Consider the following 24,427-nt stretch of genomic DNA (forward strand, 5'->3'; position numbering starts at 1 on the left):
TATTATCATGATTGCCATTATTGATAACACTTTACCTCTGCAGAGGCAAGGAGAGTGTGGAGAAGGTGCCCAGGCTTTGCAGTCAGGCATACTCACAAATGAATCTAGTTTCTAACTGATCTTTGAAAAGTAGTTTAATTACTTTGACCTTCAGTTTTTGTCATTTGTGCTGAAACAAATGATTGCATATTAAATTATATAATGTGCTTCAAATGCCTAAATATTCACCAGTATATTAGAAGAGCTCAGTGACAGTTCCTTCTCTTTCTTACCTCTGCTTCCTCTTTGACCTTAGAAAGGTGTCCATAACTCTGTGTGTGAGGTGTGTGTGTAGGTTATATTTTTATTTCTGGAGATTTGTCATATAGTGAATATTATGAGTTAAGTTCGTTCATGTAAGTCTTAATATTCAGTACATCAGAATGTGACCTTATTTGGAACTATATGTGCTACAAATGTAATTACTTAAAATGAATTTATAGTAGAGTAGAGGGGACTAATCCCTTATAAAAAAGGAAAATCTGGACATAGACACACAAACAAGAAGAACATAATGGAAAGAAGAATATAAAGATTAAGATAATTCTTCTATCAGCTGAGGGATGTCAAAGATTGCCAACAAACCCCAGAAGCTAGATGAGGATAGAAAAGTTTCACCACCCTCAGAAAGAAGCAACACTGCTAAAACCTGGATTTTAGAGCTTAAGCCTCCAGAGCTGTGGGACGATAAACTGCTCAGTTTGTGGTATTTTTGTCATGGCAGGCCCAACTGTACTAATTCTGGGTACAATGAGAACTAGAGCTTTCTCTGAAATGTTTAGCTCAGAAATTCTAAATTTCAGCCCAACATGGGTAACCTAGCTACTTAAGCGAGACGCCCTCTGAAAAACTACAGAAAGGGGCTGGGGATGGAGCTCAGTGCAGAGGCCCTGGGTTCAATCCCCAGTACTGAAGGAGGAAAGAGTCTAGCCAGGACCAGCAGGGTGGGGGCGGTGCCCCAGGGATTTCTTTCTCCCCTTCCCAAATAAAGATGAGGGTACAAAAAAAAAAGAAATTCTAAATTTCATACTTATTAATCTTTAGCCATTTTAAAAATTAAAATTTGGACACATGATCAAGGGAAGTAAATAGTTTATTCAGAGAAGAAGTTACAAAAAAGGAAGAATATTTATGGCATGCAAGCCCCTTGTGGGGTTTACTGAATTCTTCATGACATTTTCAAATGGTTTCTGATGCAATTTTTACCAATTCTACATTAAAATAATTAGAAACAATAAGAAAAAATGTGACAATCACAATAATACTAGACTCTTAAGACCAACAATCAAACTTTTGCCAAAATCAGTATATATGTAAATCACAAACCAAACTAGAGAAGTCATTTTTAATGGTCTATAATGGCTTTCCTTTCTGAAGCACAGGAAACTGTTGGCCTGAATGAAGGTGGGAGCCTCTTCATCTCTCCTCACTGCATCTCCAGACTACTCTATCCGGTCTTCACCCATAAGAAAGTGCACAGCCACAGGTCTGGACTTTGAGGTATCCAGATTATGATTCATCATTTCCACATCTGTAGCAAAGGAATAACTTTTCACATTACTTTACAAAGTGTTTCTTAAATGTAACAGGTCAGAAATTAGGTGAGAGACAGCAGGAGTGATGTTCTGCATCCTTGGAGGATTGTCCATAAATTCAGGGTTTGTGGGAGTCACAGGGCTGTGGACAACTGTTCTGATGCTTTCCTCCTTCTAGATACAAAGTAGGACTGCATCTTTCCACTCTCTTTGAGGGTCAGTTTTCTTGGTCAAGGTGGAGAAATCAATAGAGAAAGTCCCATAAAAAGCACTTTGATATGGTGATTTCCATGAACTACATTGGTTCCAAGATTATGAGAAGTATATTCTCATTCTGTGTCTGATTCCAAGTTATGTGCAGCCATGTTATTCAGCACATCCTAGCAGAGGCCTTTGTAATGAGATAAACAATTCTATTAAAGCACTCCAAAAATAGCATACAGGTGCCCAATATTTTCATATAAATGAACCTCCTGATATCAAATTTCTAAGGAGAAATTTAAGTCTGAAGGTTAAGGTCCTTTCATATTAAAGTAAAAAATATAAAGCTCTTGATGATTTTATGTCAGAAATTAGATTCACTGGTTCTTCTGAGTTAAAGTTCAAAGAAATCAAATTGCACAGTAATTGTGCTTCTGGCCAGCCTAACATTTGCAATGCTGTGGCAGATCTGAAGTTCCCTCGATTGCTGAAGCTTTAGCTGTCTCTCTCCAGGTGGAGGCTGTTCATTTAGGAGCTTCAAAGTTGCAGTCTTCTCTTACCAACCAGACTTCATCATGAGGAGTCAATTGGACTAGGGCTGGGGATTTAGCTCAGTGGTTCTGGTGCCTGCCTTGCAAGTGCGAGGTCCTGAGTTCGATCCCCAGTACCAAAAAAAAAGTCAATGGGACATAAGACATTGACACAGAACCATCCCATACCAATGGGTGCGCTGGGTGGAGGGTGAAGTCAATGCTCAGAATCTAAAGCCATTATTCTAGGAGAAAAAAAAGAAAGAACTACATAACAGGGTCTCAAAGTTGCTGTTGCGAAAGATCATAGCAGACTCTCAGCAGCATCTCCTAAGGTGGCATAAGCTCTTGATACCAGCCTCACCAGAATGCCACTCCCACTTGGTTAGCTGTCTGTCATCTATAAATATACCACACCTGTGGGACACCTGTGGTAGGGATGGGAAGTAGAATCTATCCGTGCAAGCTGCCACTTCTCTCAGAGAGTGACATTAGAAATGTTGCTGAATTCTTCCTTTCATAACTGATAAAATTTTCCACTTTGCATATTCAAACCCTGTTCATTCCCACACATCTAGTACACTGCTGCTACAAGGAGAGTAGGTTTCACCTAGAGATAAGACTTGCATTCTTGTGGAGGAGGCATTTTCAGCCCTGTGTGCCAGGGGCAGCTGCCCTGGCCACTTGCCACAGGATTAATTTGGTTTGTGCATTGTACCTTCTAGGGAAGATTTTTCCCTAGTCTTCAAGTGTGTTTAGACCCTCTCTTTTCCTATCATAGAACCCTTGGCCCAGTCAGCCCTGCTAACTAAGACTCCTGCAGCCTATAACACTTCTCTGCTCAGCCTGCACATCCATGTTAGGATTAGTACTATGGAATTAAAACCACTCATCTTCTGCAATAAAAGTGGAAAAGTAATAATATTGCCTCTGTATAAAGAAATAATACCTAACAAACAAACCAAAATCCATGACATCCCTAAAAATGGGCAGAGAATATAGGTAGAAATATCCCAGAACAAATAAAAATAATCAATATAATTTATTTAATAACAAAAATAGAAGCTTTGCCTATATTTAGAAGATATTAAGAAAAGTTATTTTCAGTATTTAGGAGGGATATGAGTAGGTAAAACATTGTAAATTGGTAAGAACCAGTGAATAAAATGAATGAATAACTAGATGAATGTATATAGACTTTCCAGAAGCTTTCTGGCAATATATGTCAGTAACCTTTAAAAAGTTTTAAAAAGTTTTATTTCAGTAATTTGGCTTAAAAGAATATATATTAAAGAAATAAACAGAGCTACAAAGACCCATATATAAGATATCATTATATTATTTATTACAATAAAAATTAAAAATAAACAATCACAAAATAAAGATTTATAGTACAACTATAAGGTAGAATATTTTGTAACTAATATAAATGACATATGAAAAGAATTTTTAATTTTAAAAATCTTACTTTAAATTTCATATTTTTACTTTACATTTCATTTTGAAAAGATTTTTAACTTTTATGAAAGTAATAGCATAAACCATTTATTTAAATTTAATTTTTTAGTATGTTTTCCTTATTATTCTGTGTGTGTGTGTGTGTGTGTGTGTGTGTGTGTGTGTGTGTGAAATATAAGGGCTGACAAAACTACGGTAAACATTTAAATAAAATTTATTACAGTAAAAGACACATTGCCATTAATTCCCCTTAAAAGATTTGCCCTCACTTGGAACACACTTATCCCATTTTTCTCGCTGCTTTTTGAAGCAGTTCTGGAAATCCTCTTTCATGAGTGTACTTTACACGGTATGATAAAAAATATAGTGAATGCTGCTGCTGCGTGCCATCCAATGCAGTGGAAAGACAGGCCTGTAAAACCATTACAGTGCGTCCTCCTCCACCTTCTCCACTAGATCTGGCACCATGCTATTTCTGGCTCTTCTGCAAACCCAAAATGACCAGGAAAGGTAAGTGTTTTGAATCCATTCAGGACATCAGGGCAGCCGTAAGAGTGCAACTAAATACACCAAAAAGGACTTCCAGAAATGCTTCAGAAAATGGTAAGAACAATGGAATAAGTGTGTTTGAAGCAAAAGGGGAGTATTTTGAGGGAGTAGTATTGTGCCTTTTACTGCAATTAACTTCTTTTTAGTTTAAACATTCACTAAATTTTTAGATCTCATCTTTTCCCCACCAGAACCATTAGAGAGTAGATTGTATTCACTACGCCTTTTCATCCTTTCTATTTTCCTAAGACCAGAGACATTCTCTTACATAACCGCACTACAATTATTTAATTTTAAAAACTTAACATTGATATAATACTTTTATCTAATCTACAGTCCATATTACAATGATGTACAGTCTCAATAACATACTTTATACCCTTTATAGTAGGTTTTCCCCAACATAAGATCTAGTCTAAGATGACACATTGCTTTTAGCTGTCATGCCTCCCTGCACTTTCTTAATCTGAATGACCTCTTCAGCCTTTGTCTTTTATGACATTGATATAACCATAGGAGACAGGAAATTGTTTTACTGAATGTTCCTCAATTTCCTTTTGATTAAATTCAGATTATGTATTTTGAGCTGAAATACCACATTAGTGATGGAGTGCTTTTCTTGAGAAATTGTTAATAAATTGTTGAGATTAATTTTGACTATTTGGTTAAACAATTGTCTGGTTTCTCTACCATAGTTACTTTTCTCCTTTTGAAATTAAATTTGTAGGGAGATACTTTGAGATACTGTAAATCTTCTGTGCATCATCAAACATTTCCGCTTTAGATTTAGGATCTACTGATGAATATTGCCTGTGACACTATTTACTATTATAGCTTCAAAATTGTAACTTTTCTGACTCCATCATTTCTTTATTCTTTCTGTATTTATTAGCTTTCAACTGTAGGGAATATTTTCCCTCCTCTATACTCTCTCATTCTCCCTCTATCCCTCCTTCTTTCTCTTATTCATTAGCTCAGACTCATAGACTCTTATTTTATTCAATGAATTATTATACATCAATATTCTTATTTATGTAAATGTTTAAGGTGACTCCTGTTTCTTTTTGACATGGCTGTTGCTTTTATTACCTCCTTAGGCACAATAAGATGTTCGAAGTTCATATTAACACCTCCTCCATGCCAGCCATAGAACCGGCCATTTTTCTATGGAGCCCTATCTTCTTTGGAAGGTAAGAATATTTAGGAATCAAGATCTATGTATTAAATATGTACATTGTTATTGGGATGGCATTGCTTGAGGGCCTTTACAGCAAGCAGAAAGGTATATTTTATGTATAGTACATGTTTTATATTTTATATATGTTGGAAAGCCAAACTATAATGTATAGTTTTTAGAAGTCAATATGGCAATTTGCGCCTTTGAAGCCAGCAGGAAAATCCTCCTAATCTCTCTATAAACTCACATATAATATAACATAATGATGGGAATAACTATGCTCATATAACCTAACCAAGGAGCAACATCCCATCAGATTCATGAGTTTCAACAATATCCAACAAAGAAAGTATAGGGTTTTTAAGCCAGGAGATGAGAACCTTGCAAGCTATCTTATAATTCTGTAGATCATAGAATATATTAAATTACAGTGGGGCTTGGGGTGCACACTGGTAGTCCCAGCCACTCAGGACACTGAGGCAAGAGGATTGCTTGAGCCCAGGAGTCCCTTGAGGCCAACCCGGGCAACATAGTGAGAGATTTTTAAAAATTCACACTGTTGAAAAGTCGTGGTGATATGTTTTGCAAATATTTACTATTAGTTTGTGTGCCCTTTGTCTATGTGGGGTTTCTATTTGTTTGCTTTTTTTGCTTGTTTTTTTTTGCCATGCAAAAGGTTTTGATTTTCATGTAATGAAACCTCAATTTTTTTATTACCTCTGAACTCTAAGTCGTATATACATAGTATTCCCTTAACACGGGTTATAAGGAAAATCAGTTTTTTAACATTTAAATGTTTTGTTCATTTGTAGTTTATTCTTGTGTGTGGTGTGAAGATTAATCAAATCTTATCTTTGAACAACTTTTTGTTTTTGGCACACATGTATAAGTTTAGACTTGGAAAACTGACGCAGGAGGATTATTTGAGCCCAGGAGTTCAAGACCAACTTGGGCAACATAGACCTTTTCTTTTAAAAAGAAAAGCATAGAAAAGACTTTTCAATAACCTGAAGAAATGTACCTAACAATGATAATTTAAGGATGGAGAACATAAAATTATATGTTCAATATGATCTTCACGTATACACAGAATACATATTATAAGGAAATATACAAGATATTACAAATATCTCTGTCTGGTTAGTAGTGTTATGGGGAATTTAAAATTTTTCTTTATGCTTTTCATATTATTTGTTATTTTATAATCAGAAAAAGACAACCGTTATTTCATTTAAAAAAATTTTATTGTAGTCAGAAAAAGACTTAGAAAATATATATTTAGTTGAAATAAAAAATAGGATCAATATATCCTTCTCCCTCTTTTCTTTGTCCATCTTCTCTCTGCTTTTCCTTAAGCCTTTTCTTTTTTAATCTTCTCATTCCTCATGTCTTACATAGCAGTAAAACACATGCAGAAAGTGAGCAAGACTTCCACAGCATGTTATTTTATTGCTGTAAAAGCTACTTGGGGTTAATTCTTTCATAAAACACCACTGTAGATTATGACAAGAACCCAAGGAGACCACAATGCTAATGGATAGTGTTAAGCCCTCTGGCATATCAAATGCTCCTCTCTTCTTAGCTAACAGTCACAAAACAAGCAACAGGTACCCTATTAGAAGGCTTTCTCCGTGTTACTCAAGAGAGTGTAAAATTTCAGGTCCCTTCATTTTAGCAGCTGAGTGGTCAGAGGAGAATTATTGCTTCCTTTATTTATGATCCTAGTGACTCTCTAGGATGTGCAACTAAAAAATCAATACCAGATGGCTCCATAGGTGACATATTTAATGGTTCTCTGTTGTTCTAGTCTCCCCTAGAGGAAAGCTTGCAGTGAGGTACTCAGGGCTGCCATGTGCAGTAGTTAATAATAACATTTGTTCGATGCTGAGTGAGATCTGTTGTACACTTGTCTCATAAAATCACCTCTGCAAACCTACAAGGCAAGCAGGATTATAATATCATACGTGTTACATGTCATAGGTGGGAGATGAGTAACTTTCCCTAAATCAAACCACCTGAAGGTGGCAGAACCAGAATTTTAACCCATACCTTCTGGGTCCAAAGTTAGTACCACATAGTTTAAAGACTTTTCTGATGCAACTTAGTAAAGTACCAGTACCAAGAAACAATAGCTTAACATATCCTAGTTCATCAGTGAAACTACGTGGGACAAGTCTTCCTTTGAAGATGTTTACTAATGGCCTCTTCAATGGAGTTCTACAAGAAAATTAAACTTTACCAAAAATTGACTTGAATATTATCTTCCATTTTTTTCCAAAGATGATGGCACATAGCTAATAGTATTCTAGATGCAAAAGAGAAAAGTTAATCACTCATATAAATTGGATGCTTTAGGGCATTGGAACTTGTTTTATCTCTATCAAGTTTGCAAGCATAATAAATAAGTACTGAAATTATCAGATGAATCTTACCCACCTCCATCCTGGCTCCACTTACAATGCCTAAAGGAGGCCTTTTACCCAAGATTTTATATTGATAATAAAAAGATAAATGCTGTATCACATATTCTTACTCCACTGTCAATCTAAGCAACCATTCATAACATGACAAACTACAAGTAATATCTAGAACAGTTCTAGTATTCACTTTAGTAGGTCTTGAGTTGAGAGGGCCCAAGGGGAAATCATTACCTTTGCCCTGTCTAGATGCTCTTCTTTTTTTGTCTTGTTCTTCTTTTCTTGATGATCCTTTTTGGAGCTCCCCACTCCCTGCTAGGGTATAATTTACATATTACTGCTTATATTGATACAGTTACTGAAACAACTTTAACTACAAAATTTTTATTAAATGCAATTTCTATCTCTAGTGTTGCTTATAATTTTATAGTCATGAAATGATGGCACTTGGAATAATTTGCTTGGATAATACTGTAAGTTTTGTAGTTTGTAAAGGGAGTAGTGCATGGTCTGTATATACCTAATAATCAGAACTTCCTTTTCGCTTTTTCTCTCTTTCTCACTGTCCCTCAGTCTTATTGTTTTCTTTTTTTCAAAAGAGACTATCCTTCGGGGTAAATGCTTGCTGAAAAAAATCTGTACCTCTGACACAGTAATCCCCAGAATTTAATGAATGCCATTGTTCTTTGCTAGATGTGACAGTGTGGTTGTTTCATGCTGTCTTTCATTTAAGCAAAACTAGCATAGTTGTTATCAATAATTGTTTAATGTTCCAGAAAATATCCTCATGCTGGATAGTTCAATGCCAAATGATATCTTGCTTCAAGTAAATATGATGCTTAATATAATATGCACTTTTTTGTGGACTAAAAATAAAGCATAAATTTCAAGAAGTGTTTTCAACAACACTAAGATTCCACCTCACCCCAAAAAGAATGGCTGCTATCATGAAATCAGCCAATAACAAATGCTGACGGGGGTGTGGGGAGAAAGGAACCCTTCTCCATTGCTGGTGGGAGTGCAGGCTGGTGCAACCACTGTGGAAATCAGTATGGAGATACCTCAAAGAACCAGGACTAGAGGTCCCATTTGACCCAGCTATTCCTCTGCTGGGTATCTTCCCCAAAGAATTAAAAGAATCATACCACAGCGATATATGTGCACCCATGTTCATAGAGGCACAGTTTGTAATAGCTAAAGCTTGGAAGCAGCCCAAGTGCCCATCAACTGGAAACTGGATAAAGAAGATGTGGCTTTTTTAATAAAATGGAGTACTACTCAGCCATAAAGAATGAAAAACTAGAGTCATGTATAGCTAAATGGATGCATATTGAGGCCATACTCTTAAGTGAAATAAATAGGACACACATGTATAAATACCACATAGTTTCTCTAGTGTGAGAAACTGATAGTGTAAATAAGGGTTAAAATGATTAAATTGAATAATTGATAATTTGAAATAGGAAAAAGGTCCAAAGACATAGGGGTGAAGAGAGGGGAAGGGGAAAGAAAAGAAGGGAAAGGAAAAACTGTGAGAAAAGAAGAAAAATGGAAATGAAATCTATGTAAATACAGAAGGGTGGAGGGGGTGAAGGGTGCACAGGGAATGAGGAAAAAATAAGAACCAAGATACATCATGAACAGGTACAAGCACCCAATGATAAATGTAAATGAATTGTATACCTAAAATGTACCTATGAAAGAAGCTAAGGAAAAAAAAAAAGTGTTTTCAGAGAAGTTTGTAGAACATCTTATAGACTTGCATTGAGCAGTTCAAATACCAGTAACAGAGACAACATGAAAAATGTCACAGCATTCTAATTTTGTTTTTCATTATTGGATACCCGATCTAGTAGGATGATACCAGAATTCCTGAACTATTTCTTTTATTCACTCTCTATTAAACCTGTCAGAAAAGGATGATGGCTAAGGGCATGGGGTTTGAATCAGAAGATTTCAACACAGCCTTATTAATTCTAGGTAATACTACTACTACCCAGGCGTTCTGAAGGGACAGAGGAAATGGGAGCTCACTTGTACCTCACACAATGATGCTAATAATTGCTCTAGTTATAATCACAATGGACATTTATTGAGGGCTCAATAGTACATATTATGCTAATAACTTCTATGGATTATCTAATTTACTCTTCACAACTTCCTTATTAACAAGCTACAGTTACTATTTTCATTATTTAATGAAGAAACTAAAGTTAAGTAACTTGTCCAAACTCACATGGACTATGTGACAGAGCCTGGGTCCAAACCCAGGCAGCCTGATGATATTACACTACACTATTCTGCTAAACAAGTATGATGCCACTGCTGTGATCCTTGTAAGCAGCTTAAAGCTGCTAGTCTAGTGACTAGACATTTAAGTTGAAATTCCTAACTTAAAGAACTAAACTCAGGAACCTCTCATTGCTGCTATTTGTCAAGTCTAAGCAGCAAGACAAGCATTATCCATAATTGGTTGCCACTCTCCTTGGGAAGGTAGTTTCACAAAAAGTATTTTCCATCATGAGAAACAAAAGATTTCATTATTTGTGAAATTGAAAGATGTGGAATGTTTCAGTTTCCATTCAAGGATTCTAGTTCCTCTCCTCACTTTCTTCCTTGGGAAGGATGAGTCAGGAGAGTGCTTGAGCCCAGAAATTCAAGATCAACCAAGGGAACATATGGAGATCTAGTCTTTAAAAACAAACAAATGCAAGAAACAAAGAGATGGAAAATGTGTTGTGCACATATACCAGCACCCCACAATGAATGTAATCATTTTATACTAATAAAAACTTAAAAATAAACATCTTTAAAATTCTTGACCTGGGTCAAAACACTTTAGATGTATTATTAATAAGTAATAAATATCCTTGTCTAATGCATCTATCTAAAAATTATAATAGAGCAAATAGCTATGGACTTAATTTTCAGTTTAAGCAACAAAATATTGAAGCAAGATATATCATGCACAAATACAAATTTCCTATGATGAGGTTGGGGATTTAGCTCAGTGGTTCTGATGCAAATTCCCTATAATGCATGTTACCATTATGTATATCTAAAATGTGTCAATAAATATTTTGCTTTTAAAAACATAAAAAATATAGGCCAGGGATTTAGCTCAGTGGTTCCGCCACCTGCCTCACAAGCGCAATGACCAGAGTTCAATTCCCCGTACCAAAACAAAACATACAAAAAAATAAAAAACTAAAATTAAGGAAGAAATAAAAACCATTATTAATGCAAAAAGAGAAACAATTAAAAATAAATAAGTAGCAATATTAGGATTGAAAATACAACCATTTTAAATAATAATCAAGGAATTATAGGTATTTATATTCTAATAAATTTAAACATTTCAATGAAATGAGCTATTTTCTGGAAAAAGACCATAACAAATTATTTTTCAAGCTTGTCAGAATTGTCGCTGCCTCAATATTGTTTAACTCCTGGTTCCTCTGCTGGGAATATTCTTCACCCAGAGAGCTGAATAGCCAGATTCCCTCACTTCCAACAGACCTGTCTTTAAATGTACCTTTTGTGAGGACTTCTCTGGCTGCACTTTAAATTTCAATCCTTCTCACAGATTTCACATGCCTTTTCTCTTGTTCATTTCTTTAATAGTGATCACTATCTAACATACTATTATTATACCTGCTTTTTAGTTGCTTCCATTAATATAATCTACAGTGGTGAAGATTAATTTTAAATTTCTTTTGTTCACTATTGTACCTTTATTACCTGTGTGCCTGGCACATAGGAAGTACTCAGTGAATATTTGTTAAATGAGTGAATTAAAAAGTTCTAAAAATGTCATATGTAATTAAATTTGTGTATGTGAATTGTGACCAAAAATTAATATTAGGAAGGCAAAGATGATTTAGCATCAGAAAAATCTATAAAACTAAAATATATTTATCATATTAAGAAGTTGGCAGAGAAATCCTGCTTCTCTCAATAAAACAGGAAAAAAAAACCCAAACTCAAAAATGCAAAAGAAGGGCCAGGGATTTGGCTCAGTGGTGCCCACATGAGAGCAATGTCCTGAGCTTGAACCCTGGTACCCCCAAAAAAGCAGCAGAAGAAATTTTTTTCTACCTAATTGGGTGAATCCATTAAAAATTATCAGCAAATATTTGTCTAAACATTGAAAGTTTAGAAATATTTCCATGAAGATAAGAAATAAGACATGGATGCCTCTGCTCATATTAATATTCAACATCAAACAAGTAGAACAGGAGTATTAAATAGCTGAGCAGGACTTGGCATGCCTGGACATGTAGGCACATCTTCCAGAGCTTGCATTTCTTGCCTTCTGCTGACCTGTTTGGCAAGAGTTCCTTGCCGAAACATCAAACAAAGCTTTTGATTGGGAATGGCTCTGAATTCTATTGCACAGTGAGGTAGTCTCATATGTTTTCAGAATCTTAGGCTCTTTTTCTATTTTAAGCTATGGGAAATTACTTAGTACGTGGAGAGACTTTATATGCCTGGTTTTATCTAACCATTCCACAGTTTATACACTATTCAGAATGTGCTTTGGAAGTTAATTTATATATTAACATCAGGCAAAATTGATATACAAATTATTAAATCAGTCTGTCTGCGAGGAGCAGAGAGCCTGTATGCATGGTTCCAAAGTAATGCCTGAGGAGACTTAACTGACCTTGATAGACAGTAAGAGGTTCATATTGATTGACACAGGTCTCACTTTAACTTGGTCTTAAATGCCCAGCAGAAAAGAAAAAACTAAAAGAGGTATAAAAATCATGTCATAGTAATAAAGCTAGATATAAAAGGGGTTCCAATTGATAACCCCTCCTGGCAGTTTACACCTACACCAGTAGCTGACCGTGGTTATGGATCATTAGAAAAAACTATGGTAGAATCTATAAGAGCTCAGCTAGAGTTTTATACTTCTTAGCAAAATTTGCTCTTCAAATTGTCTCTTATAACTAAAACTAGAGAGACTTATGACAAAGTATCAGACTTAGAGATAACCTCTATCAATGAAAGAATCTAAGAGCCAGCAGGTTACAATCACTATTTCAATTTCTAAGTGTTACTTTCTCCCCAACCTGCCCTTTCATTCTAGTGTGCTCATGCTTAGATTATGCACACTCTAATTTCTTAAAAGTTTTGTTTATTCTTGCCTAGAGGCTGTCAAACTCCAAGCAGTCATACAAATGAAATCAATGACAAACGTGCTAGACTTCTTTTAATGGGATTCACCAGATCAACCTTGTAAACAGCTCATAATTGCTAAACTGCACAATACAACTTCTATGTTGGATTCTGAAGTCACCTAAACCTTCCCCTTATCCTCTTTGTGGGATGCTATTACTAGTTCCTCCCAGTGGAAATACTTGTTGGTTATATTCATAGCAATCCTGCTGACGTTATAATTTGGCCCATGTATTCTTTTTTTTTAAATTTTATTTTATTGGTACATTTTAGGTATAAAATATGATGACATTCATCATTGAAAATTTGCACCTTTACCTAATTTCTCTTGGTTCTTATTTTTGGCCATTTCCCTGCCCTCCCTTCAACCCCTCCATCCCTCTCTATTTACAAAGACTTTGTTTCTAGTTTTTCATTTTCTCATATTACTTCCATTCCCTTCTTTCCTTTTCCTTACCCCTCCTACTTCCCCTTCCCCTTTGCCCCTTTTCTTCCTATTTCACATTATCCATTATACCTTTTAGTCCTTATTTACACTTTCAGTTTCTCACACTAGAGAAACTACTCAGCATTTGTTATTGGTTGATTTCATGATAGCAGCCATTCTTTCTGGACTGAGGTGGAATCTCAACATTGTTGTCATTTGCATCTCTCGATTGACCAGTGATGTTGAACATTTTTTCATGTATTTATTTGCTATTTCTACTTCTTTGTCTGAGAAATGTCTGTTCACTTCAGATGCCCATTTTTGGATTGGGTCTTTAAATTTTGGAGGTCTGATTTCTTTAAGTTCTTCAGAGAGTCTGGATAGTAGACTTTTGTCTGAGGAACAGCAGGTGAAAATTTTTTCCACATTGCTGGTGGTTTCTCTTGCTGTGCAGAAGCTTTTTAATAAGAAGAGATTCCAGTTGTTGATTGTTTGCGCTAGTTCATGGGCAACTGAGGTTTTGTTAATAAAATCTTTTCCTACACCACTGTCTTCAAGAGTTCTACCTGATCTGTGTTCCAGCTGGCTCAGATTTTCTATTTTTATATTTAGATCTTTAATCCATTTTGATTTTAGTTTAGTGCATGATGAGATGGCCCATGTATTCTTAACTGTTCCTTTGGATTTGTCTCCTCCAGATTCCATGCTATAAGCCTACCCAAAATGACAACGCCTGGCACCTATGGAGGGCCTTTAGATAGACCCTCTGTAGAGTAACTGACTGCTGATCACAACTACAACTGATCACAACTTCAGCCAGAAGTAGCCAGAATGGTCTTTGCTCTTTGCCCCCTCACACCAGTTAGAGGTTCTTCAGAGGGGGGAATATTGCAGATAGGTAAGTTTATTAGATATCTTGTAGGCAGATAGACAGAGCCAGCCCAGGAGGAGCCAACATGGCAGACAATCAAGACACATTCACTGAAGGCCAGCATTGTAAGAGAAGAGAAACTACTACACCCAGGTGCTTCCCCTAAGGATAAATAGGTATCAGCCACATGGGTGGGAGACAAAGATCTTCCAGGAAAGATCCTTGACCCACCCTTTTCCACTAAAAATCCTTGCTCATTCTTTGTATGCTTGCTATGTGACTTGTTTCCCCATTGGATCCCTATTTAATCAGTATTACCTAAGCAACTATACTTGTCATAATCTTATTGGTTTTCATAGTTTTGTCCACCTTGTGATTTCTCTCATTGGATCAATATTACCTGGGTGACTGTACTTATAATCTTATTGGTTGGCCATGGTTTTGTCCCACCTCATGCCTGCCTTGTAAATTTCCATTGGGCCTTATAGTTTTGTCCCACTTTATACCCACCTCACCACATGACATGGCTGTATAAAACATCTTTGAAAAGTGGGGTGGGCAGGCAATCCACTTTCCAGTCCCCCTTCTGACTCTCTTAGAAGCTATCTTTCTCTTAATAAATTTTCCTACTCTTAAAAAAAGCTCAGTCTGTCTGCATATTCTCTTTTTTTGAACAATTACTTTTTCCAAATACAATGGACCCTCAAGTTACAACCAGCCTGACATACCAACAACTTGGATTAATTAGGTTAACAGAAGATTCAACTGCCTCTTGTTATCTAAAGCGTGCTCCCAGGTAAACATCTAGATCTCAGCTGTATTGGTTTAGTTACAACCAGCCCTTGGGAAATGATTGAGTTCATAAGTCAAGGGTCCACTCTAATACCAGATAATGAGACAACTATTTGTGCCTTGCTAATAGAGGTCTGATAGAAAGCTAGCTGTCAAAAGAAATCTGAGGCTGCAAGGAAGAATGTTTCTTGAAATGTCTTATAGGCATAAGTTCCATTGAAGCAAAAAGAAAATTACTGGGTTTCTTCATTAGAGTGAAGAAATATAAATGTTCTGACCTAAAATGTGAACATTATTGTTTAATTTTACTTACCAATCTACAACAACTTGCAGCATGAAACTGCTCCTGTACATGTAGGATATGGGAAAACTCAGAGATGACCACAAAAACAAACAAAACCATTCAGGACAGGTATCACCATGTGGAGAGGAGTAACCTCAAAGTAGTTCTGCATTAACCTTTTACTGAAGGGGTTAGCTCTGAAAGCAAGCCACTGTTAGGCAAAATTATGAGACACCGTGACCTGAATTTGGAATTGTTTTACCTCTGAAGCCTCTCCTATGTCCTCTTCCCTTGTAATCCATATTCCATTGGTGTCCAGCACTGCCTTTCTTAGTATTTCAAATAGATTTGGGAAGTGCCCAGAACTTCCATACTTCCTATATTCTCACATTTAAATCCTGTTTCTGTAGTGCTGAGCTCTGAGGTGTTAGCTCTGAAATAAAGTAATTCCTTGCCAACTTGTTAATGAATGTGATATGCAGTGTAACTCTATAAATGTTGTCTAGAGTTTCTTTGTCTGCTCCATGGGCCTTTTCACACATCCCACCTCTCCTCTAACATAAGCACCTTTCAGGAACTATAGAGGCTGCGGCACTACAGCAGAACTCTGGGGCCAAACTCAAATCTAAGAACCAGCTGTATTACACCTAGTGTAATGTAATCCTAAATATTACACCTAGATGTAGGAGATCCAGGTATTTGGGAAATAGGTAAATATTGCTGTAAGAGTGACAAAGTACCTGATAAGCTATGTATATATGAAGCAATAAATCCTTCTGGAGTCTTTCACTAGAAATGGTATAAAGAGGAAACAGTGAATTCAGTATTATTGACCTCTAAGGTCTACACATTGTCTTCTCAGAACAAAACAAAAGTATCAACTATGTTGACCTTGTCTTCTTGAGTACTTCAGAGGACCTAGCAGTAAAAAGATCACAGACAAATTATAATATTGGAAAAAATACTTTCTGTGGCTCAGAGCCCTGAGAGCACTCTGAATGTCATAATAATTCTATAAACTCTATCAAACCTCAGAGAGGATTATCCTGGGATTTGAGAAAGGGAGAAATGCTGTAGTTACTGACAACCCCAGGAAGTCACCTTTTTCTTTCCTTGAAAATAATGTTAGACAAACCACACCAATATCTTTTAAGCAGATAATAGTCAGAAAGAATGTAGAAATAAATTTTAAATGCATATTGAAAGATGAAATTATTCTTGTTAAATTTTTCAAAAGGGTAACCAAGTGGCATTTCCCTAGAATTTAGAATAAAGCCTGGATACCTGAAGTCTATTTGTTTTTTAAGCTTAAATTAAAGACTTTAGAGCATGTCTTTGAGAGCTAAATCCAAAGTAAATCCAGCAGAGAAGAGGATTATAGTGTAAATATACAGATGTTTGGAATGAAGCTTTTTTTTCTCTCTCAGAAGTAATATGTACATGAAAGAAGATTGACTGGTGAATAGATGTGGATTTTAGCCTGATCTTAAAACTATCTCTGTAATATTTTCATTTTCTCTTAAAATGTGTATATGTACGCATTTAATAAAAAATAATTGTATTAGCGTTTCATCATTAGATATTTATGAGGAGAAGGAAGTTTACCTGTCTTATAGTTTTGGAGGCTCAGAGTCCATGACCAGGTTGGAGTATGGTGAAGGTGGGGATGGTGGCACATCATGGCAGGGACATTTGTGTGTATTTGTGGGAGAATTTACACTGCCAAACAACCACTGAAACACTGAGCACCCACAACTTTTTCCAAGGGCATTTTCCAATGACCTATAGATCTCTCACTAGGCTCCACCCCCAAAGGTTTTACTATCTCCCAATAATACCCCCTAGAAGACCAAGCCTTTAGTCACAGTGGACTATTGGGGACCAAAAATCATTTTCAAATCATAGCACTAATATATAATAAAATGAATAGAAAATGTAAAGTGTTTAGGTGACTTTTTCCTCCATTAGAAAGTCACAGTGACCACTGCAACCTTTCATTCTGAGATGTGATAACATTAACATAAACTAACAGGAGCAATATTGTATATTTTGAACTTCTCCTTTTGAGATAGACTGTGAAAAGTATTAGGACATACCACTCGGAAATTTGTCACTTTGGTATTTTGATTATTTTGAGCTGCAAAACACTGGAAAACAACAGATTCAGGAAGGACTTTCTGCCCTCTTCCTTTCTACCTTAAATTGAAGCATATCTTCTCATAAGAACAGTGACCTTCTTGTACCAGGAGGAGGTGAACATTTTTATCACCGAAGATGGGGAATCAATACCAAGGTAAGTCTGTACAAACAACTCTTCCTAAAATAACCCTTTTTTGCCTTAGTTTCCTCTATATATTTTGTTGTTGCTTTCTCATAATTTATTACCTCTAGCCAAGACTCCTTTTTAAAAAATCTTTCCACTTACTCATTATTTACTGCTCTTTTTAGAATTTTATATAAGACCCAGGGTCTAATTGCTTCCTTGGAATTTTCACTTCCTTCTTCAAAGCTCCTTGTGCCACATAAAAATATTAATATCAAATAAGTTTATATGCTCTTTTCTTGTTAATCCGTCTTTTGTCATTTTGATTCACACAGACTTCAGCTACAGAAAGTAATAAGTACAAAATGTCTTTCCTCCTCTAAAACTATAAGAGATTTACATGTAAACTTCAAGTTTCAAATGGCAAAAGTGTTAATCCATGATTCTGCCCTCATGAAATTCTTATCTTAACGGATATTCTTGGCCTGTAAAGAAAACTAAGATCAATTAACTTTTAAAAAGTAGGTAGCTGGGCATGGTGGTCCATGCCAGTAATCAAAGCACTTGGCGGGGCTGAGGGAGGAGGATCACCTCGAGTTCAAGGCCAGCCTGGGCTACACAGTGAGTTCAAGGACAGGCTGAACTATAGCAAGACCCTGTCTCAAAAAACAAAACAAATATAAATTAAAATAAAAAGTGGGGGGAAGAGATTTATTGTCTTATATAATTGAAAAGTACATTTGCCTTCTCCATAATTAAATCAAGGAGTTTAAAAATTGTCATTGGAACTTAATCTCTTCATCTTTGCAACTCATGGCTCTGCTTTTGTTCTTGGTTTGTTTTGCTCTCAAGTAGACTTTCTCTTATGATACCAAGATGAACACCAGAAGCACCTAACGAATATCACTCCCAGCATAACAACCATAGAGGAAAAAGCAATTCTATTTTTCACTTGTCCCTGCCAAAAACTTCAGTATTGAGTCTCATTATGAGCACAAAACCATTGAATTCATTGCTATACCCATCATGGAATTAGCATGGTGACCAAGGGTATATTTGCCCACTTAGTAAAATGACCTAAAATCTAGGTCATTCACCATTCTCTGGAGCTCAGAGTATGTCACCTCCACACAGACCACATGGACTGAGGGTAAGGGAAAAGTGGTTCCTCAGAGGAGAATAAAAATATACTACAGAAGAAGAAGAAAAAATAAATGCTAAACAAATACAAATAACAGATGTTTACCACTTCCTCATACATAACCTAATCACATCCACCTTTAAAGGTTTGAAACATTCTTTCTTCATCAATACTCTACCACAAAATCCCAATCGGACACACATATTTAACAATTGTAATCATCAATACTACCTTGGAACATTTCCATCATCATTATCTTTTATATCTTAAATCTAGTATCAATAGTAACTGTTGTATAACTAGAAAAAAAATCATAATTTCAGTCACAAATTATAGATATGACAAAGGAATAATAATATGATGGGTTACATGGTTTGTACATCAGCTCAAGAACTCCAGTTCTTGTCATTTCTTAACACTATCATCTTCAACATTATTGTCATCCTCAGAATGGGAGGATGATCATCAATATGACAGTGGACAGAAGATGAGAAATTTGTCTTCTTGTGATTCTGTCTTCGGAGAAGGGAATTTTTTCTCAAAAGCATACCTTCTAAACAGATGAATGTTTATTCCATGATTATTCCTGAAACAATCACTGACAAGAGAAACAGTCTACACACAGACCAGTTAGATTCACCTGTGGAATACTTGCTTCCCAGTAGTCACACCTACGTAGAGGTGGGCAATAACTTGCACAAAACTGAGATTTCTGTTATGAAAAAATAGGGAAAATAGATGCTGACTAAACAAAAAGTAAAAAACCAGTGTCTACTGCACCTCCCCTCTAGAATCATAGGAAGTTTTAACCAATACATACTTTGTATAACATTTTAAAAGCACTCATTTTACAGGTGAGATAACTGAGACCAAGAAAGATTTAAAATAAAAAATGTGGTTTATATGCAGGTAGAGCCCAAGTATGGCTGTCTCCCTTCATTAACTAGATTGTAATCTATTTGAAGAGTGGGATGATATTTTTGCATTTGAACCACATTAGAATGGTTCCTATGCTTGAATATAGTTCAAAATATATATTGTTAATTTTCTTTGGAATAGATTAGATTTGATATTGTTTTATGTATACGTAGTAAATTAGGCTTTTTGAAATTTCTAATTTAGAAAATATAAACCCTTTCTCGAACATCCCATAACTTGACTTATTTGATGAGAAAAGTATATCTTAAATAATAAAAATGTCTTTGGTCATAGATTGTGTGATTGTCTATATAGAGAAAGCAAAAGAATAAACCAAAGCAACCTCCTGAAACTCATAAGCAAGTATAACAACATTATAAAACACAAGGTTAATAAACAAAAGTCTATTATTTTCTTATATAACAACAATGAACAGTGACATTTGAAATTTTAAAAAAATTTATATTAGCAACCTTCAAAATAAAATACTTAGGTATAAATCTAACAATATATAAGATCTACATAAGAAAAGCTACAATTTTCTGATTAAAGAAAATTTTAAAACAATAAATGGAAAAATATTTTATGCTAATGGACAGAAAATCTCAATATTGTTGAGATGTCATTCTTCTTAACTTGATCTATAGCTTCAATGCAATCTAAATCAAAATCCTAACAAGGTTATTTTTTAGGTAACAATAAACTGATCTGAACTTTATATAGAGAGGCAAAAGACCCAGAATAGCCAACATAATGTTGAAGAAGAACAAAGTTTGACTTGTTTGGATTGACTTTTCTTGACTTCAAAACTTACTAAAGAGCTATATTCATAAAGACAATGTGGTATTGGTAAAAGAATAGAAAAATAAATCAATGGAACAGAGTAAAGAGGTCACAAATAGACCCATATAAATATAGTTAATTGGTCTTTCACAAAAGAACAAAGATAGTACAACAGAAAAAGCAGTTTTTTAACAAATGATATGGAAACAACTGGATTTCCACTTGGAAAAAATAAATGAAAGTGGACACAGACTTTATATATTTCACACACGAAAACACTCAAAATGGATCACCAACCTAAATTTTTTGTTTTGTTTTGTTTTGGTACCTGGGATCAAACCCAGGACCTTGCACTTGTGAGAAAGGCACTGTGCCACTCAACTAAATCCCTGGCCCCTCACCAACCTAAATGTAAAATGCAAAACTATAAAACTCTTAGAAAATAACACAGGTAAAAATCTAGATGATCTTGGGTTTGGCAATAACTTTTTAGATATGACATCAAAGTCATGACCCTGAAAGAAAGGACCAAAAAGATGGGCTTCATTGAATTTTAAATTTCATACTCTGCAAGACATTGTCAAGAAAATGAAATGACAAGCTGGATACTGGAAGAAAATATTTGCAAAGTACATATCTGATAAAGGATTGTTATTGAAAATACACAAACAACTCAAAATTTATTTATTTATTTATTTATTTTAAATTTTATTTGTTTATTTTTTTGGTACCAGGGATCAAACTCGGGTCCTTGCGCTACAACTCAAAATTTAACAATGAGAAAATAAACAATCCAATTAAAAAATGAGTCAGACTTTAAAAGTACCTCAGTAAGATATCACAACATATCTGTTCAAATGGCCAAAAGACAGAACACAGACATCAAATGCTGGTGAAGGTGTAGATCAGCAGGGACTCTCATTCGTTGCTAGTGGGAATGCAAAATGGTACCACTGCTTTGGAAGACAGTTTGGTTGTTTCTTATAAAATTAAACATACACTTACCAGGTGATCAAGGAATTGTGTTTCTTGGATTTACTGAAAGGAGTTGACAATTTATGTCTACCAAAAAATTCTCATAGGGGTGTTTATAGCATAATTGCCAAAACTTGAAATTAACAAAGATAACCTGCAGTAGATAAGTAAACTGTGGTATATCTAGATAAAGGGATATATTTAGCACTAAAAAATGATCTATCTAGCCATGAAAAGACAAGGAGAAATCTTAAATGCATATTACTAAGTGAAAGAAGCTGATATGAAAAGACTTTTGTTTTAGACCATCTTGCACTGCAATAACAGAACACCTGAGAGTGCATAATTTAAAAAGAATAGATTTATTTTTTGCAGTTCTGGAGACTGAAAAACCCAGTATCAAAGGGCACATCTGGTGAGGGCCTTTTTGCTGCATCATAACATGTTGGAAGACATCACATAATGAAAGAGACCAAGACATCAAATTTCAGCTTTAGGCTGAATTTTTATAATCATCTTTAATCCATTTCTTAAGGGTAGAGCCCTCATGTACTAAACATTTCCAACTAAGCCACACCTCCTAACTCTGTTGCACTGGGGATAAAGTTGCCAACACATGAATTTTGGAGAACACATTTAAACCACAGCATTCTATCCCTGGTGCCAAAAATTTGTGTTCTTTTCACATGTAAAATATACCCCCTTTCATCTCAATAGCTGTAAAGCCTTAACTAATTCCATCACCAATTCAAAAGTTAAAAATCTAGAGTCTCATCTCTAAATCAGATATGAGTGACAGTTCATCCTGAGGCAAATGCTACTCCAGCTGAAAGGTTATGAAATTAAATGGATTATCTATTTCCAAAATATGATGATTGGCCAGGCATAGGGCATGTTTTCCCATTCCAAAAAGAACCAATAGACAAGAAGAATAGAGTAACTGATTTTAAGTAAATCCAAAACCCATTATTTGTGAAAAATAATATTAAATCTTAAGATGCCAGAATAATCTCTTTTAACTTCATGTCCCACATCAGGACATACTGGGGCAGGGTTTGGACCCCCAAGGTCTATGGCTTTGCAGGGTTCAGTACAGCCAGAGGCTCACAAAGGTGGAAGTCTGTGCCTATAGCTTTCCTCTGGCTACAGCTGAATGTCAGTGTTCCCACAGTTCGATTTGGGAGCCTGTTCCACTCCTATGGCTCCAACAGACATTGGGCTAGCAGAGAATCTCAATGCTATAGGATGCTGGACTTTGCCCTAATGAGGTTTTCTATGGTTGCTCTGACCCTGCAATAAGTTTGCCTGGGCCCTAAATCTGTCTGATGCATCCTTTGAAATCTAGGTGAGAGGCAAATGTGACCCCATAGCTCATGCATACTGTGAACCTGCATAGTCAGCGCCAAGGACATCACCAAAGCTTACCATTTGTACCCTTCAAATTGATGGATGCAAGTCTCTCCTGGGTCTGTTTCATCCATGCCTGGGGCTGGGTTAGCAGCACTGCACCAGAATGCAGAGAGCAGAGTCCCTAGGCAGCCCTGAAGAGCAAACCCTGTGGTCCCACAGGCTCCTTTATGGAAGACTTGCCCTCGCAGTCCAAGCTTGCCTCAAGGATTTCTGGAATGCCTTCAAGATCATTCTCCCATTGCCCATTTGTCTCGCACATGTTCACTTGCTCTTTTGTCATATTATGAAACAGTAGGAAGCCTCTCACCCTCTACAGCAGGAAGGCAGTAGAAGATGGACCATAATAGTCTACAATAAAGAAAATCAAGGAATAAAATATAATATTTAATTAACTATAATAATATTTATAGCAAGATTTAACTGTAATAAACTAGTTAAAAGACAAAACCAAAAAACTTTGTACATGAAGCCTGTGTCTTATAGAGTCCCTGACAATTAATGGATTCAAATACGTGTTGATTGCATAGCTTAGACTACATTCTCACTGCCAATACTACACATTCACAATTGTTTCAAGATATTGATGTCATTTTTGTCTTGTAACTTCCTGGTTTTCAATCATAAAGTCTTTACTAGATTTGGGTTCAACTTAACTGATGTTCTTCCTGCCACTGATGTTCCTCCAGATAAATAAAGCAATATACATTCATCATTGTACATGTAGGTGGTGACTGCATTTATATATTCTAGTGACATGTTCTTACAATTATAAAAGACATATAAATAGTAAACATCTTTTATAGTTGAAAGGTTAATTCTTCTAACAGCCTCAAAGCTTCTCCTCAATTATATATATCAAGGTAGGGAACTTATTACAGAAAATGACTCTCTAGGTATGTAGAGTAATAGCCTTATTAAGAATGTTGCAAAAAGAAAATGCTGACATAATGCAAGGAGTAAATAAGATAACTGGATATACTTGTTTTATTACCTTTAATAATAATACATATAAACACGTTACTCTTCTTGATTAGGATAGTGGGATAGGAGGAGCGGAATATTTTATTCAGTATAACTTTCTATAAGTCATCTCCAGTAGGTGAAATAAAATTCCTAAAATTCTCAGCAGCAAAATTTGGGTGAAACAGCAAGGACTACATAGTCAAACAGCCCTGGACTTAAATCCTTATGCCATTTAGTAGCTATAAAATATTGAATCAATTTACTTAGTCTTCCTTATATATTGTACTTTTCCTTTCCTTCCCCCCTTCCCTCCATCCCTGGATCCCCTTCTTATCTCAGTTTATCAATCTGTAAATAGGGGCATAACTATTATGTTGATAGTGTGGTTGAACAAGTGAAATGAAATGACATGCACAGAGTGCTTATAGTCCAGTGCCTGGTAAATGACAGATACTCAACAAATGGGTAAGTTAGAATACCAGCTACACTGCAGTTAAAGTGAGTTAAATAG

General features: G+C 35.6%; 2 long non-coding RNA genes across 2 annotated transcripts; one reads left to right on the plus strand and one right to left on the minus strand.

The window, feature by feature from the left end:
* Positions 1-1,414: 1,414 nt before the first annotated feature.
* On the plus strand, positions 1,415-15,146 carry LOC110349231 (uncharacterized). Its single transcript, XR_002395064.2, has 3 exons — positions 1,415-1,539; positions 5,410-5,502; positions 14,216-15,146. It is a non-coding gene; the product is annotated as an uncharacterized LOC110349231 (long non-coding RNA).
* On the minus strand, positions 1,534-23,324 carry LOC147823652 (uncharacterized). Its single transcript, XR_015443467.1, has 3 exons — positions 22,969-23,324; positions 8,141-8,221; positions 1,534-2,550 (listed from the first exon to the last, which is right to left on the minus strand). It is a non-coding gene; the product is annotated as an uncharacterized LOC147823652 (long non-coding RNA).
* Between the last annotated feature and the right edge of the window lie 1,103 nt (positions 23,325-24,427).

This window comes from Heterocephalus glaber, unplaced genomic scaffold (assembly GCF_053883595.1).
Source record: "Heterocephalus glaber isolate CG9 unplaced genomic scaffold, H.glaber_assembly_v1.0 deba00001571, whole genome shotgun sequence".
NCBI lineage: Eukaryota > Metazoa > Chordata > Mammalia > Rodentia > Bathyergidae > Heterocephalus > Heterocephalus glaber.